Source organism: Dermacentor andersoni, chromosome 7 (genome assembly GCF_023375885.2).
Source record: "Dermacentor andersoni chromosome 7, qqDerAnde1_hic_scaffold, whole genome shotgun sequence".
Taxonomy (NCBI): domain Eukaryota; kingdom Metazoa; phylum Arthropoda; class Arachnida; order Ixodida; family Ixodidae; genus Dermacentor; species Dermacentor andersoni.
Window position 1 is genome coordinate 169,201,466 of NC_092820.1, and position 15,448 is coordinate 169,216,913.

Here is a 15,448-nt window from a genome sequence, read left to right on the forward strand (position 1 = left end):
AGTGGGACACGAGATCAGACAGCTGGAATGAAGAATCTCGCAGTTTCGCCCGAAATCCGAATCATCGATTGCGATAGCAAACTAGTGGACAGCTATACGAAGTGAGGATAGTAGTTTTTCAGACCAACACCTACCCCAACCCCGTAGCCTATCACTACTACTATACCCGGACCAATACCCTAATACATGTAACCATTGTAAGAAAAAAGCGGATCTGTTCCATATTATGTGGTCTTGCCCAGCGGAAAATCACACAAATCAGGATATAAGTAATACTGAGCAGTGGGAGGCCGTGTTGCTCAGCTCCGACCCTGACCTGCAGGCCAAGGTCATCAAAATAGCCCGGGCCCAGGGGCTCGTGGCTGCCTAACAACAAGGTCACCCGTCAATACCTTGTTTTCAAATAAAGTCTTTACTCACTCACTCTATCGACCGTATAAACGTGTACCAGGCACGTACCCAGGATTTTTCTTCCGGGGGGCCCAACCCAAGGTAACTTTCCTATGCAAAAGAGGGGGGGAGATACCTTTACTAGTACAAATATGAATAACTAACGTCCACCATTCGCCATAAAGATGCGTAAGCCCGCAAAAGGGCCATGAAATAAGGTGTGTCTCACAGGTTGGCCTGCGAGATACACCTCTCCTTGGCAAGCAAGGAAACGCATCAAATAGACTCGCGCAGCAAATAAGCGCAGGAAGAACACTCCCAAGAACAAGTAAACAATCGAAAGTGTAAAATAAAGATTTCTACAGTAGAATACAACTTTAAAGAAACAGCAGTTAGCAACCAAGGCACACGGACCGCGCGGGGTTGTGTTACTCTGCCAGCCAATCACAGAAGCAAACAAAATCATCGTTATGCGGCCTTTTCAAGATGGCGTCGTACTTAATAGCTCCGGAGCGTCCTCTGTTCTTAAAGAATCTTTTCATCGGCGGAAGCAATGAGGTGTGGAACAGACATGGTCAAAGTTTATGGAGTCTGAGCATTTCACTCTTCAAAAGTCTGCGGTACAGTTCATCTAACTGCTTAGCCCGTTTTACTCATGAAACTGCACTGCCAACTGAAATGAAAATTGACAATAAATAGATTCAGCGAAGCAACCATTTTATTTCAGTTCAACAAAGAATTAGATTTTCGCCATTCCACTATAATAGGCGAAAGAAAGGGTATAAAATTACGCGCTAATATTTTTATTTTTGTGGTTACCGCCTTATTTGGGTTACAAGAAAAGTTTGAAGTACGGATTACTTGCAGCCTCGCGGAGGAACAGTGGCTGGCGGTTATGAGGGCGTGGGCGGGGCTTCACTGCAGACTTAAGTCGTATCCGACTATAGTAGCGTTTTTAGAATTAGCTCTGGAAGAATTACAGAGAAGTATATATTCGCGGAACAATCACAGTTCTTTTGGATCCCTCGTTTACTTCTCTACCAAGTGCCAAAACCAACTCGTATTGTTATTTGGAAAGTTGCGTAACGGTGCGTGGGCACCAGTCCTGTACAACTGCGTATAGCTCAAGGCGCTGCGCTTCTAGACATACTGTGCCCAGCGCGAAAGGTTAGAACACCCACATAAGCACAATAGAGAAGTGGCTACGTCAGGCAGTTCGACTGATAACTGTAGCGTCATTTAAAACACACGGAATTGTCCTCCATTTCCGGCGTCGTTGTATCCACTCCCTTTTTAAGCAAAAAGATGTTAACCCATAAATATTTTCATAAACAACGGTTAAATTTGTTAATTTTCGCTTTTCCTTCGTGTTTGGCTGTTGCCTTGGCTCTCTCCTATAGTAGATCACTTAATTTCTCAGCACCTTGCGACTCTTATTTCCAGTTGCCAATTTTGCACGAAAAGTGCTGTACAATTAGGGAAAAACCAGACGAGGTAACAGGTAGCATTCATATTGCTTATGGGTTTAAGGAATAGTGCAGGGTTTGATGATGGACGCTGTTTCGCATTGTTTTATTTTCCACCTTATCTAACCCAAGTAGCGGGTATATGGTTCCGGGTATCTGCCAGCGTCGTGCGAGCCGTCACTCGAGGAAATAATGAAGCAAAAGGAAAAGTTAAACGCAGTTTTCTCCGGCCGCAACTCGTTCCACGAACATACAGACCAGCTGACTAAGAACCGAATCCCTTTCCTGGTCCCTGGATCAGTCTGAACAAAGAAGGTTGAATTAACGAAGCAAGAGCGATTAGCGCGACCGTTGAGTAGATGGTGACAACTGAACGCATCTCGAGTTAAACGCGCGGGCACCGAACCTATGAGAAAACTGGCCTTCATACCCCAACAGATGCCGATAACTACCGCCATCCAAAAGAAGTGAAAAAAGCAGCACAATGCTGACCGCTGAATAGCTGCCAAGTATCAACATTGATTTGGCGGCGCTTTAGGAATGTGTGAGGAGTGGTGGTGTGGGCGGGGATGGGGGGGGGAGGGAGCGCCCCCCTCCCTGGGTACGTGCCCGACTTGTACACATAGGCATACTAGATAAATTAACAAGCGTCGTGTCACGTGTGCACCAGCAAACACAAACACATCCCACTAGATGACCGCGGAAACTCGCTGTCAAAGCGCTGGAGTGAATTCGCTCGCAGCAGCAGCGAGCGAATTGACATTCGTGGTGCACCTCGCGTCAATGCGAACAAAGCCGCGAAAACATAGCGCACGGACGGACTCTGTCCCCGTCGCAGATGGCTTTCAAGATAGAACACGCCCATCCCTCTCCATATCCTCCCCCCAGAGCCTTGCGCGAGACGGAAGAAACCGCGCTTCCTCCCCGCTTTCCTCGCCTGCGTGCGCGAGATTGAGCCGCGATCGCCGGCTCACCCTCGCACACTTTCACTCGCACATACAGCATACGGCGCGCGGCGACGATTTTATCGCACTTAGACTTTATACGGAACCTCACGGCGACGGCAGAAATGTGCCTCGAGTATCCATATAATTGATAACGCAATAAAATATGAGCGTTTGTAGCTTGAAGTGTGCTGTTTGTTCCATTCAGACCACTGTGTGGACCACACGGTGCGGTGTGAACACAGCTGCTCAAGGCTGTGTGTCTGTGCTCACAACGCTCATGCCAGCAGCGGGAGGCAGAACGCTGTCCCTACTTCGTTACAGAGTCAATTAAGCGGAGCGTGAGGGTGCGTCCACTTGGCTTTCTCGTTTTTGCCACTAAACCAACTGCGCGTCTCTGGAGACCTTCTACCCCTCCCTGCGCGGGACGCCGGAGGCGCGAACACGCCTCAAGTAAAAAATTCCCAGCTGTCCCTAGGTACCGCCCGATACGCGAATGCAAAAGCCTTGTAAATCCTACTGTAATTCGCCTTAATCCACCCTAATCCGCCTTAATCCTCTTTCTTCTACCTTAGACCAAAGAGTTTCTCACTGTAACACCTAGAGGGAAATCTGGCGCCACCGTCTATGGGAGTTTCTTAAGGGGCGCCGTGCCGTCATGCCATGAGAATGACGGTATATGTGCCTGCGAGGCTTGTGTTGGCTGGTGTTGTAAGAGGCTTCGTCTAAAACGTGGATATGGCTACACAAATAACGCGTTCTTAAAGTAAAATCTTCATAAAATGTTTCCATTCATGCATGTTACATCTTTACTCACCTACAATGCATGACCAAGCGAAGAAATGCAAGAACAGACGACAAACTGTTGCAAAGCGTGAGTCAATCTTGTCGTCTGTCCTCCGACTTTAGCGGCCCGCTGATACTTTTTACATATCATATAATTGTACATGCAATAACAAGTTTCCATAGTTTCCAACAAAACATCTTTTTGTGTAATAATAAAGCTAAAACAGCTTTTTACGTGCAGTTTTAGTAGAAAAGGAATGGTTGTGACAGACGGAATGGTGCTTGCCTGGCTCTCCGAGAACAATGCCAATCCGAAGTCACAATATACCGGCATTCCCATGCAAACCACAGCGCAGCAGCGCCAGATTTCCCTCTAGGTAATGTAGTGAGAAATTCTATGCCTTAGGCCACATTAGTTGGCCTTAATCCACCTTAATCTACCATAATCCACCTTAGTACACCTTAACCCACCTTTAATCGACTGTAATCCACCTTAATGACCCCAATCCAGCTTAATCGACCTTAATCCACCTTACTGACCCTAATTCTCTTTAATACATACAACCCTCCTCAATACACCCTAATCCACCCTAATCGACATTACTCCACCCTAATCCTCCTTAGTCAACCTTAATCGATCTTAATCCGCCATATATTCCACCCTAGTTATCTTTAATACCTTAACCTACCCTAATTCTCCTTCATCCACCTTAATACACATTAAGCGACCTTAATCCTGCTTCATCTACCTTAGTCGGTCTTAATCGACCTTAATCGACCTTAATCCTCCTTCATCCAGCCTAATCGACCTAAACCCTTCTTGGTTCTTTTTAATACACATTAATCATCCTTAGTCCACCTTAATCGATCTTAATCCACCCTGATCTTTAATACATATTATTCCACCTTATTCGACCCTAGTCTACCTTAATCCTCCTTAATACACCTTAGCCGACCTTGATCCACCGTAATTCACTTTAATCCAATCACTAGTTAACCATTAACTTTGCTAATCATTAATCATCTCTTATACATGGCTGGACATGCTTTGCTTATGGCCTTCCTTTGGTCAAGTGATAATTTCTGTACCTCACAACGCCACCTTGAAGCATACAAATCTACGGCTTTCGCCTTTTAAAAAACGGCTGAATGAAAACGACGATGTCACGCCTACCTACGCAAGAAGACTGAACCGATTACTAAAAAAAAACTTAAACTCGACCTTCTTAACCCTAATTAGCTTAAATAAGGCGTCAACAGCAAGGGCTAATTGGAGCGACATCATTCGGTTTGCTGCTTCAATATTTCGCACAAAGGACAACAAACACGAATTGTTCGTCCGTGTCCTTTTCATTGTCTTTTGTGGGAAATACCCAGCACAGTAGAGCGAATTAACCTTTAGCTTGCAGTGAACAAGGCATTCTTGCGGAAGCTGGAACGTCAACCTCTTTGATAACCCAATTTTTGTCGGCGTTCTCTTTTTTTTTTCTGTTCCTGTGAATGTCCCCTGCCGAAACAGTGCGCAGCGTTCCGGAGTTTATTCCGAAGCTACTGGTTCATGTGTAGACGAAAATGCTGCTGAAATGTGGTGGCATTTCCTGTTCGCACAGACTATCACATCTCACCATTACAAACGCTGTTGTGATTTGAACATCGCATGCTTGTGACTGCATGCTGTTACTTATCGCTTGTTCCTGGATGGCATGCGCACAGTAGAGAACGATGCTAACTGAATACTGTCGGACGTTATGCGGCGACTGGAAATAGCTTTATAAGTATATGCCGGCCGGCTAGTCAGTTGTATATGATTACGTATATCTTATACAACACGTAGAAACAACGGACGAAGGACGGGAATGCCGAACAAGCAATAATGAGTTTAGAGATTTTTTTATATTTTTCTGTCAGCTATTTAATTTTAATTACGTGGCCGTTCTTACTTTATTTCTTTATTATCTTCACTTTGCCCCATCGGCCTCCCACTCCGTGCTCTTTGAGATATACGATATTGTGTTACCACGTTATCTTAGTGTGCATCGCTTTATTGTCGATGTAGACCTTATCCTTACCAACTAGCTCAGCTTTCTGTCGTTCTAAGCTTGTCCCATCTCATTATGTGGCCATAACATCTCAGCCTTTCCACGGCCCTGAAAATTTTTCGAATGTGTAGTAGCTGTTTCGGACACCACACATCATTAGCGTTAATTACAGAGGGGGCAGGAGTGCTCCCCCCCCCATGGGCCAGATACCTTAGGCAGCCCCTATTACGTGCTGCATTTTGTTCTGGGCGTGTAATATACAGGTGTTATTAATCGTATAACATAGTAGGGCGAACTTCTTTAGAACATAAGTAACAAGCTGCGGCGCATAAAGGCGAAGCATATGGAACGAATGTATCTGTTAGCTCTTTTCTTTCGCGGTTATGTGCTGTGATTAATTGTTACAAGTAGATTCTTTTGCACAAAAGAATTAACCATGCATAAATAAACCTCCGAATTTTGATCACAACAATGACCAATTTATTTTGCGTGCCTCCCTCAATGCACAGTTAGTTCCGCTTCCACACATACCCCCCACCTCCACTCACTTCGGGAGAATAGGAACGCTATGCCTCCGCCACAGATCCACTTCAGCATTCTCGTTTCATCCCCTTCCGTCTTTCGAACGTCAGACTTCTCGATTCTACACAACACTGCTGATAGTTTAAAAAAAAGCGTCACATTCAATCAATCTGTGGCACTCGCTAGTGTCCGCACGTTACATGTTTGGTGATCCTTTCTGGTACATCACTCTGGTCTTCATGCAATTACAATGTGCTTAAATCATCCTTCATTGAGTCGACGTTTATGACAGTTGAGAGAGCTCGAAAGGTGCTCTGCAGCAAGACTGAGCTTACGCACGCGCTTCGGGTGTTTAATGGTTCCTTTAATGTCACCGCAGGCTTGCTCTATATGCGTGCTATGCATGGACAACTCGACCCAAATTTCGCATGATTCAGTGTCCGAACGCCGCATATAAAATACACGAAAGACTAATAGCAGTTTCAGTAATAATCGGGGTCGAATTTCTCGACTGCGATTGGCTCCTTTCCGCAGCTTGCGCAAATTAGTCAATTGTGATGCCGATCAGGCTTCATCGCGATCAAAAATTCATCGTCAGACACCCGTATAATGGACATATGCCTCGGGTTCCAAGCCGTCTGTCGACCTCACCGGCGCCGTGTTCATCCCAACCACAGCAGACTTGCTCAATTGAACCCACTGGCAACGTTAAAGCCGTTTTTTGAGACTTTATTCCGGAGACAGGGCTTCAATAATGCATAGCAAACGTTTGATTCGAAAAGGAGAAGTAACGTTTAAAGAAATGCCTCGTTACGGACAGTCACTTAAATATGGTTACCTCGAATTGCATTATCTTTCCAGGCAGCTTCAGCGTAGTGCTCTTTCTCCTCCGAAGTGGCGTTTGTTTCTCGCAGTCCTTGTTGCCGACAGTTATCGCATGGCGAACAAAACGCCGACGCGTGCAGAGCGCGAAACGCCACGTTCCGCTTATCGCCAACGTCCGGCCCACCCACCAAACTTTGATCTCTTCTAGCCGCCTGCCTCCAGCATACACACGAACACTAACACCCCCACCCCGTACATCCTTTACGCTCTTGTGTCGCCCCCCTGGTATAGTGGCGGTGGCGCTCCCAGGGGGCGCAGCGCGCGCCGTCGTTTGACTTAATCCGCCGGCTACTGGCCATGCCGCCACTTCTCCAGCCTCACGCGCAACCCCCCCCCCCCCCCCCCCCCAGCCCCTTTCATATTACCCGAGACAAGTAGGCAGGCAGGCACGGAGGACATAATCCGCGCCAATCCAAACTAATGGCCGGTCCATCCCTGGCGCCGAGCGGACACCCTAACTCGTCCTGTCACACTGCCTTCTTGACCGGCCTCCTCGGGTGATAAAAACAACTGCCGTACTTGAAAAGGGGAGAAGAAAAAAGAAACGAAACAAAAAGAAAGTGTTATATCAACGTTCGAGGAGTATCATCAACCTCCATTTCTGCCTTTTCCCCGCCCGCCCTTCTCTCTCGGTACCCCCCCCCCCCCCCCTTACTATAATGTATATATTATTTTGCTAACTGCAGCTGGCGAGAGCTATGGAATACCGACGACGCCTGTGTCGTCTCCGCCATTAATTCCTTCTCATTTGTCGTGAACGATGAGAGTCATAAGAAGGGATATTTCTAGGTGAGGAAAGCAAGCAGACTCCATGCGGAGCATTTAGTTGCATAACCTTCTTAACACAATCGTGGTTTTGATGAAATCTCGTCAAAAAGTTGGGTGAAGAAAAACGTACACTCGGCAACGCAAAAAAAAAAAAGAAGTTTCCATGTTTCGGGCGCCCATCACGTACGGGTGCCTCGTTCAAAATGAACGAAGTGCATGGCGATCATTGTTATATAAACCTTTTACAGTGGGCAGTCTACGCACCCCACACCAGGGGCCGCCCCGCGCGCGCCGCCATTGACCGCCTTCCGAATTGGGAGCAAGCGAGCATCAGCCGGCGCCGGCCATTCCAACTACGGTCCGCCGAGAGGCCGGGGGTCGCTTAACGCTATTCATTTAAATTGTGGAAGAACAAAGAGTGAAGACGTGCTCTGTCGTGGACTGCAAGAACTACGACAGAGACTTGAATGCGCGGGATGAGACTGTTTGTTAGCTTCATCCGCCTCAGCATAGGAGGTTACTGCCTCAGCTGCGAAAGGCAGGCATGTATTCAAGGTGAGGGGGGGGGGGGGGGGGGGGGGCATGATCCGCCCCCTTCCCCGGAACGAAACTTTTCGCCCATTTTAGGAGAGAAAGAGGAATACAAGTATTAGCCCATTTCTCTCTCGCAAGAGATACGCGCCTGGTCGCGTACAGAGAGACTAATTTCGCCAGAATATTGTCGCGTTATATACCGCTGCAGTCGTCCCTCCGACTATGGCAAGAGAATCCAGTGTCAGTCTCGGGATTTCTTTTCCCCCTCGATACAAGCAGGAGAATTCCGTTTTGGATCCGCACAGAGGGACCGAGTTGGGTGAACTGCGAAGTCCCACGGGTGCGCGATCGGCACACAGAAATATCGGGCCAATTATTCTTGTAGTTATGTTGAGAATCACTACAGGTGAGCCTCGTACATTTCCTATATTGACGATCTGTGAACCTCTCTCGAGCGCCACTTTGCGAACCATTGGGGGAAAAAAAAACTACAGAGCTTGTAATTTGTCCTACCAAGGCGCGTCGTCTTAAGTTATGTGCAGCCCGCCCTTGAATTTGACGTCAGAAACATAAGAACGGCAAATGTCCCTATGCTAAAATGAGAATTGGAGATCTGAAAGGCAAAATGGCAGGCCATGCAAGGAGAAGGGCTCCCACGCTACGGGAAGGACATGCTAGCTGAATGTGCAACAGAGATCTGCTCCCGAAAGTTTACGCACTCCTCAAATTATCGGCAACGATCGACAATGAAGAGAAAAGACACATTTGCGGAACATGACGGCTGAAGAGTGGCTTACTCGGCAGGATTTCATGTCCACTCACCGCATGGTAGCCAGCGTCGGCGAAGTTTTCTCCGTGTTTATAGAGAAGCACCGCCGTATGAAAATCGTGACGTGAAGCAAATATTCGAACCAAGGACAAAACTACGTCTTGCAAAAGAAAAAGGATTTGTATTAAAGGCAGTGCCGTTATTACGGCCGGACCGTTAAAAGCACGTATGTGTACCTTCATTGTTGCTAAGGGCCATCTTTTTACGTGCAACAAACGCGTAAAAAGAGTTTCTGCTGCAAATTCAAAAACATGCGTAAGCGCTCCTTTAGAAACGATTAAAATCGACCAACAGTTAGTATTGTATCCTCTATTTCACTCCTCCAAACCACAGGACAAGTACTTTTGTTTCTGTACTTCAGCCTGGGTTTACCTTCACGCCAGATGCGTTAGAAAGATGGCGCACCCATGCAAGACGTCGGGCCGTCACCAAGATTTGCATGCTGACGACCAACACGCCACCGCCAGCTAAGGCCATACCTACGTCGACTGCAAACTACGCATACAATGGTCAAACACCTGTAGTGTAAGACTGTCCGGTGCATAAAGCGGCGCAGAGGCCGTACCTACGTTGATGTAGAAAACATTTGTCCCTATCAAGGATTCGCTCTTACCCCTGAAGGGCAGCGCTGTATGCGCCCTATTGCACCCACGAAGGTAATAAAATGTTTGCACCTTTTGAAGTGTATTTTGACCCTAAACAAATATCGTTATCTGTCTTGCTCGCATTTCCTTTAACATTAGGCGCTTGCTGCTTTCCTGTCAATAACGCTGTGCCACGCACACACACACATGCTACCCGTGACTTGATAGTACAGGGTGCATATCGTTAAGGAAAGAACTGAAGGTAAAACAACCAATGAGAGACGCAACGTACACAAGCAAGACGACGACGGGCCGAGCCTCGTCCCGCTATTTTCCTGCTCGTGCACGTTGCGTTTTTCGCTGGTTTTTCACCTCCAATTATGTACTACCTCATCCACTAAAGGAACGCAACATGGTTGATTATTATTTGAGGACAAGACACACGTCTCAAAGGGTGCAAACTTTTCTTACACATTAAACATTTTAACACCTTTATGAGCGTATAAAGGGGGCTTGGTTGTATTTATTTATTTATTTGTAGTGCACCCTGCAGCGCCGAATAATTACAGCAGGGGAGTGGGTACAACAATAAAGTGACGAGCACTAATATAGTATCACAAGGAAGGAGGACAGGGGAGCGATGTATCAAGACCACTAAACCGAAATGTGAACTATAGGTATGAACAATATAGTACCTTCAGTCTACAGTAACTGGTTTGAAAGAACGGTAACACCACAAATCATTGATCAGTCGCTGTTTCTGAAAGAACAGCACGATCAAAAGTCACTAATTAACCTTAAAGATACTTCACGACGAGCACCCACAATTTCAACCGGTAGCTTATTCCAGTCGGAAATACTGCGGGGGAAAAATGAGTACTTCATATAGTTCGCGTGATGCAGGCAATTTAACGTATTTTAAAACTGCTATCTACTCTATTCGACGGGGTGTTTTGACGTATTTGTTCAATGCCTGTCAAGTCTGTGTATGGTGAGTGTAGAAGTTTGAACCTTTGCTTCTGGCGCCTTATCTGTAGCGCTTCTAAACCGACGTGTTTCTTTATCTCAATTATGCTGATATATCTGGAGTACCGCTTTGGCATAAATCTGGCTGCGCGGTTTTATATTGCTTCTAACTTATCAAAAGATACTGCTGGTGCGGATCCCGCACAATGTCGCACATACCAACTATACGGCCTTACCAGCGACCTAGATGCTGTATTTTTAAGAGGAAGCCTTAGCTCGGTTTCTCCTATCTAAATACATGTAAAAGGAGAATTCGTTTTCTCGGCATCCACTGCCCCAAATTTGACGAAGTTTCTTGCATTTAAAATAAAGAACTTAAAATCTAGTGACTGTTGGTTTCAAATTTTTTATTTAGGTCGTCAATTTTTCAATTACGTTGGAAAAAGTCGCAAATTTTCAGAAAACAATACTATCAAGTTTACGACTCTGTAACTAAGGAATGAAAAGTGATATCAGAATTATGTGAGATGCCCTCCTGCTGGAGGACATCTACACTATGTTGATCGCGAATTGGTCGCAGTCAACGCAGTCGTCTACATAGAGTCTCATTTGTGAAGAACTGTTTGAAGCGATATCATTTATATGAATTTTAAAAATGTCTCGTGTTTAACGCCCTCCCGTTTAAAGGGGCCCCGAACCACTTTTTATCGAAGTGGAGAAAGGTATTTGAAGTGAAAATGGGCTATTTCAGAAACAGTTTGCTCTAGAAAGTACTTCACTACGTTCAGCAGAAGCGGAGTTATTGGTGGCTTGATTAAGCACGGCCTCCGCTGTGCTCCCGTTCCTTCTTCAATGCATTTGCATTGAGAAAAGCTACGGCGGAGCGTGGGGCATTTCTACATCGCTCCACCTTCTGTATGTCACCGTGGCGCGCAGTTCAAATTTCGCTTTGGATGTTAACGTAGACGCCGCGACTTGCGCCTCTGGTGCCGATGCGCTAAACGAAAGCGGGCGTTCCCCAGCGAGCCGCAGTGCGCTTAGCGAGTGGACTCGTGGCAGCACCCCGCGGCGGCCGCGGTACCTACACTACGTAGCAGACCGCAGCTACCAATAGCAGCCGCGTATGGGAATCCGCTATATTGCGAAATAAAGCGTCCAGAAGAAAATGAGGAGCAAGCTTCTGTTGAAAAGAGAACGTTTGAGAGAAAGGTGACTTCGCGCTCCGCTTGTGAGCTCCACGCACCGCGTACGACAGCAAAACTTGGCTGAGATATTAACAGCAGCGTATGCTACCCGTGGACTTTGTTATTTCACCAAGCCCAAGGGCTGGTTCAGGGCCCCTTTAAGAGGCAAGATGGAATCGGTGGTGGGGACAGATGAAGTTGTCTTGTTTGTCAACTTTTTTGTGGCAAGTAAACATTGATAGTTGGGAAAAATGACACGAAAAGTGCATTAAATAAACTTTCGTAGTTATCGCTGTCAAATACTTGCGCAACATGATTTTGTGCACCAGGTGGTCAGAATACATAGTTTGCAACTACACTTTTTCGCATCAAACGCGTAATTAGAACTCGCTGTCGTGAACTATATATATATATATATATATATAAGAAAACCTTGAAGGTAAGGGTGTAAGGGTGTTATTTGTCCTTTGGGACAAATAACACTCTTGAGGGCGTAAAAATTTTAGAGTGTAGAGTTCACACTAATTCTAACACCCTTGTGGCTGTACAAAGGGCGCTTGGTTTTATTCACGGCTACAACATCCTTACTCTGAAGGGTAAGATTGAACATTGATCAATTGGACAAATTAAGTTTTCTTTTTTCGGCCACATTTCCTGGAAAATAAAATGGTAGCTACGACAAACAACACAAAAAATGCATCACATAAACTTTAATAGCTATTGCTGTCAAACTTGCATCACATATTTCAGCTCGCAGCAGGTTTTTTCTTTTTTTTCAGAATCAGTACACAGTTTTCAACTGTGGCTCCCTGCATTGCAGGTGTAATTGCAAGGAATGCCGTAGCTTGTAAAGCGGCAGCACGTGCTAGATGACTAGCATATGCTGCGCACTGCGATGCACACTCATCAGCAGCAACATGTGTGCGTGTGTGTGTGTGCGCGCGCGCGCCTTCGGGTGGAAGAAATCGGCTACAGTGGCCTGGGTGGCGGCCAGTTTGGGAGCGAAGGCATTGCGCTCCTTTCTTGCTTTCGCTATGCAAGTTTCAATTTAAGAAATAATTTCTGCTTATCATCATCCAACTAAGGTTTCTGTGTGGCGTGAATGGAGGGTGGATGGCGGCAAGGCCGAATTAAGTTTGAGTCTGCAACAACTCATGTGCAATAAACTTTTTATAGCCTGAAGAGTAAGGGTGTTCACCATGCGACAAACTAGGCCCTTAGTTAGGTCTGACTGTGTTAATAAATCTAATGATAATGGCAAAGGGATAGCCAGAGCACTTGGAAATGGCGTACCATGCAGACATGTCATTAAACACACATGGCACCTAATGATCCAATAGCGTTAAAGGAGCATTGGCACAACAATTTCAAACTTATGACATGTGTGTTCAATTCTTTCATATATATGTACATATCTCTAAGCAAAAATGACATATTCTGCTTGAAACATACCTCATCAGTCTGTTTTATGTCCACTGCAGGATGAAGGCCTCTCCCAGTGATCTCCAATTAGCCCTATTTGAGCCAGCCTGTTCCAACTTGTGTCTGCAAGTTTCCTCATTTCATCACCCCGCCTAATTTTCTGGCATCTGCGACTGCGTTTCCCTTTTTTCCAGCGCCCATTCCGTAACTCTAATGGTCCACCCGTTATCTGCCCTATGCATTACATTGCCTGCCGAGCTCCATTTTTTTCTCTTAATGTCAACTAGAATATTGAATACCCGATTTGCTCTATGATCCACACCACTCTTCCAATTTCTTAAAGTTACACCTAACATTTTTCACTCCATCGCTCTTTGTGCGGTCCTTGTTCTTGAGCTTCTTTGTTAACCTCCATGTTTCTGGCTCATGTGTTAGCATATTAATGTAAGCATTGATGACATGAACATGATCCATTGTAGAGTATCCTTTTAGGAAGGGATATGCTACAATGGATCACTTCCATGTCATCAATCAGGTCATTGAGAAATCTGTGAAGTATAATCACCCTCCCTCTCTATATGGCTTTCATAGATTATGAAAAGGCACGATTCAGTAGAGATACCAGCAGTCAAGGTGGCATTGTACATAATCAAGGACTACAGGAGGCATACATGAACATGTTGGAAAATATCTACAGAGATTCCACAGCTACCTTGCTGCTCCACAGGAAAGGTAGAAAATTACCTATCAAGAAAGGAGTCGAGCCAGGAGACAGAATCTCTCCAATGCCATTCACTGCATGTTTAGAAGAAGTATTTAAGCTAGTAGACTGGGAAGGGTTAGGAGTGAGGATTAATGGCAAATATATTAACCATCTGTTTGCAGGTGACATTGTCCTGTTCAGCAACATTGTGGATGAATTACAACAAATGATTCGGGAGTTTAACTGAGAAAGTGTAGGAGCAGGGTTAAAGATTACTATGTAGGAGACAAAGGTAATGCAGCTTGGCTAGGGAACAAGAATTCATGATTGCCAGTCAGCCTCTACAGTCAGTGCAGGAGCACATTTATTTAGGTCAGTTACTCATAGGGGACCCTGACCATGAGAAGTAAATTTACAGAAAAATATAAATGGGTTGGAGTGCATTCGTCAGGCATTACCAAATCCTGATGGGGAGCTTACCATTGTTGCTGAAAAGAAAAGTGTATAACCATTGCTTTCTACTGGTGAAACATACCTAATTTAATTTTGCCAAAATACAGGTGACCAGTTTGAAAATAGTATAGCAACTTTGCAACATATACATTACAGCATGCTGCATTTTGAGGTTCAGCAAGCTAATAATTATATTTTCAAGCTCTGTTGACATCGTCAATTACAATGTTTGAGTGCTTGTTGTCATGATTGTTGTTTACCCAGCTGCTTACTTCCGATTCCTTTGTCTGCCATTGTCTGTACCATCAGGTAATATAGAAAGTATGGATCATGCCAATAAAGCACAGAAGACAAAAGTGAAATTCATCATGAATGCAGTGATAGGTATAGCACTTTAGTGTACCCTGAATGCATACCAAAATACACATCCGGGAATAGCAATGCTCATGGCAACATCTTGTAATACTGTGACCAGCTACAACACATTAGAAGCAGTCTTGTATTGCACAACTGTTTTTTTAAAACATTCCGGCTGGGCCCATTTCACAATGAAGTCTGATGTTAATGTGATTAGCATTGAAACAATGTGGCAACACACCGTATTGCCATTTCCGAAGCATGTCATGCATAAAACGTGTATGCAGCTGGGCTCCTCTCTTGCGTTTCCCTCTAGGCACACGGTACCATCTATATTTGACGTAGTAGTTCTGCAGAAACCCGCAAGGTGGAGAGAAGTAATTAATAAAGGGAAAATCAGACATCCATCCATTCGTAGCAATTGCTACAAAGGAAACCCATACGGGTTCCTCGAAAGAAAAGCCTCAGAGTTGAAGAAAAATTCGTCCTGGTCCGGGACTTGAACCCAGGACCATCGCCTTTCTGGGGCAGCCGCTCTACCATCTGAGCTAACCAGGTGGCTAGCAGATGGCAGGGCGAAGTCGAATTTGTCGACGAATTCTCGGGTTCGAGTCCC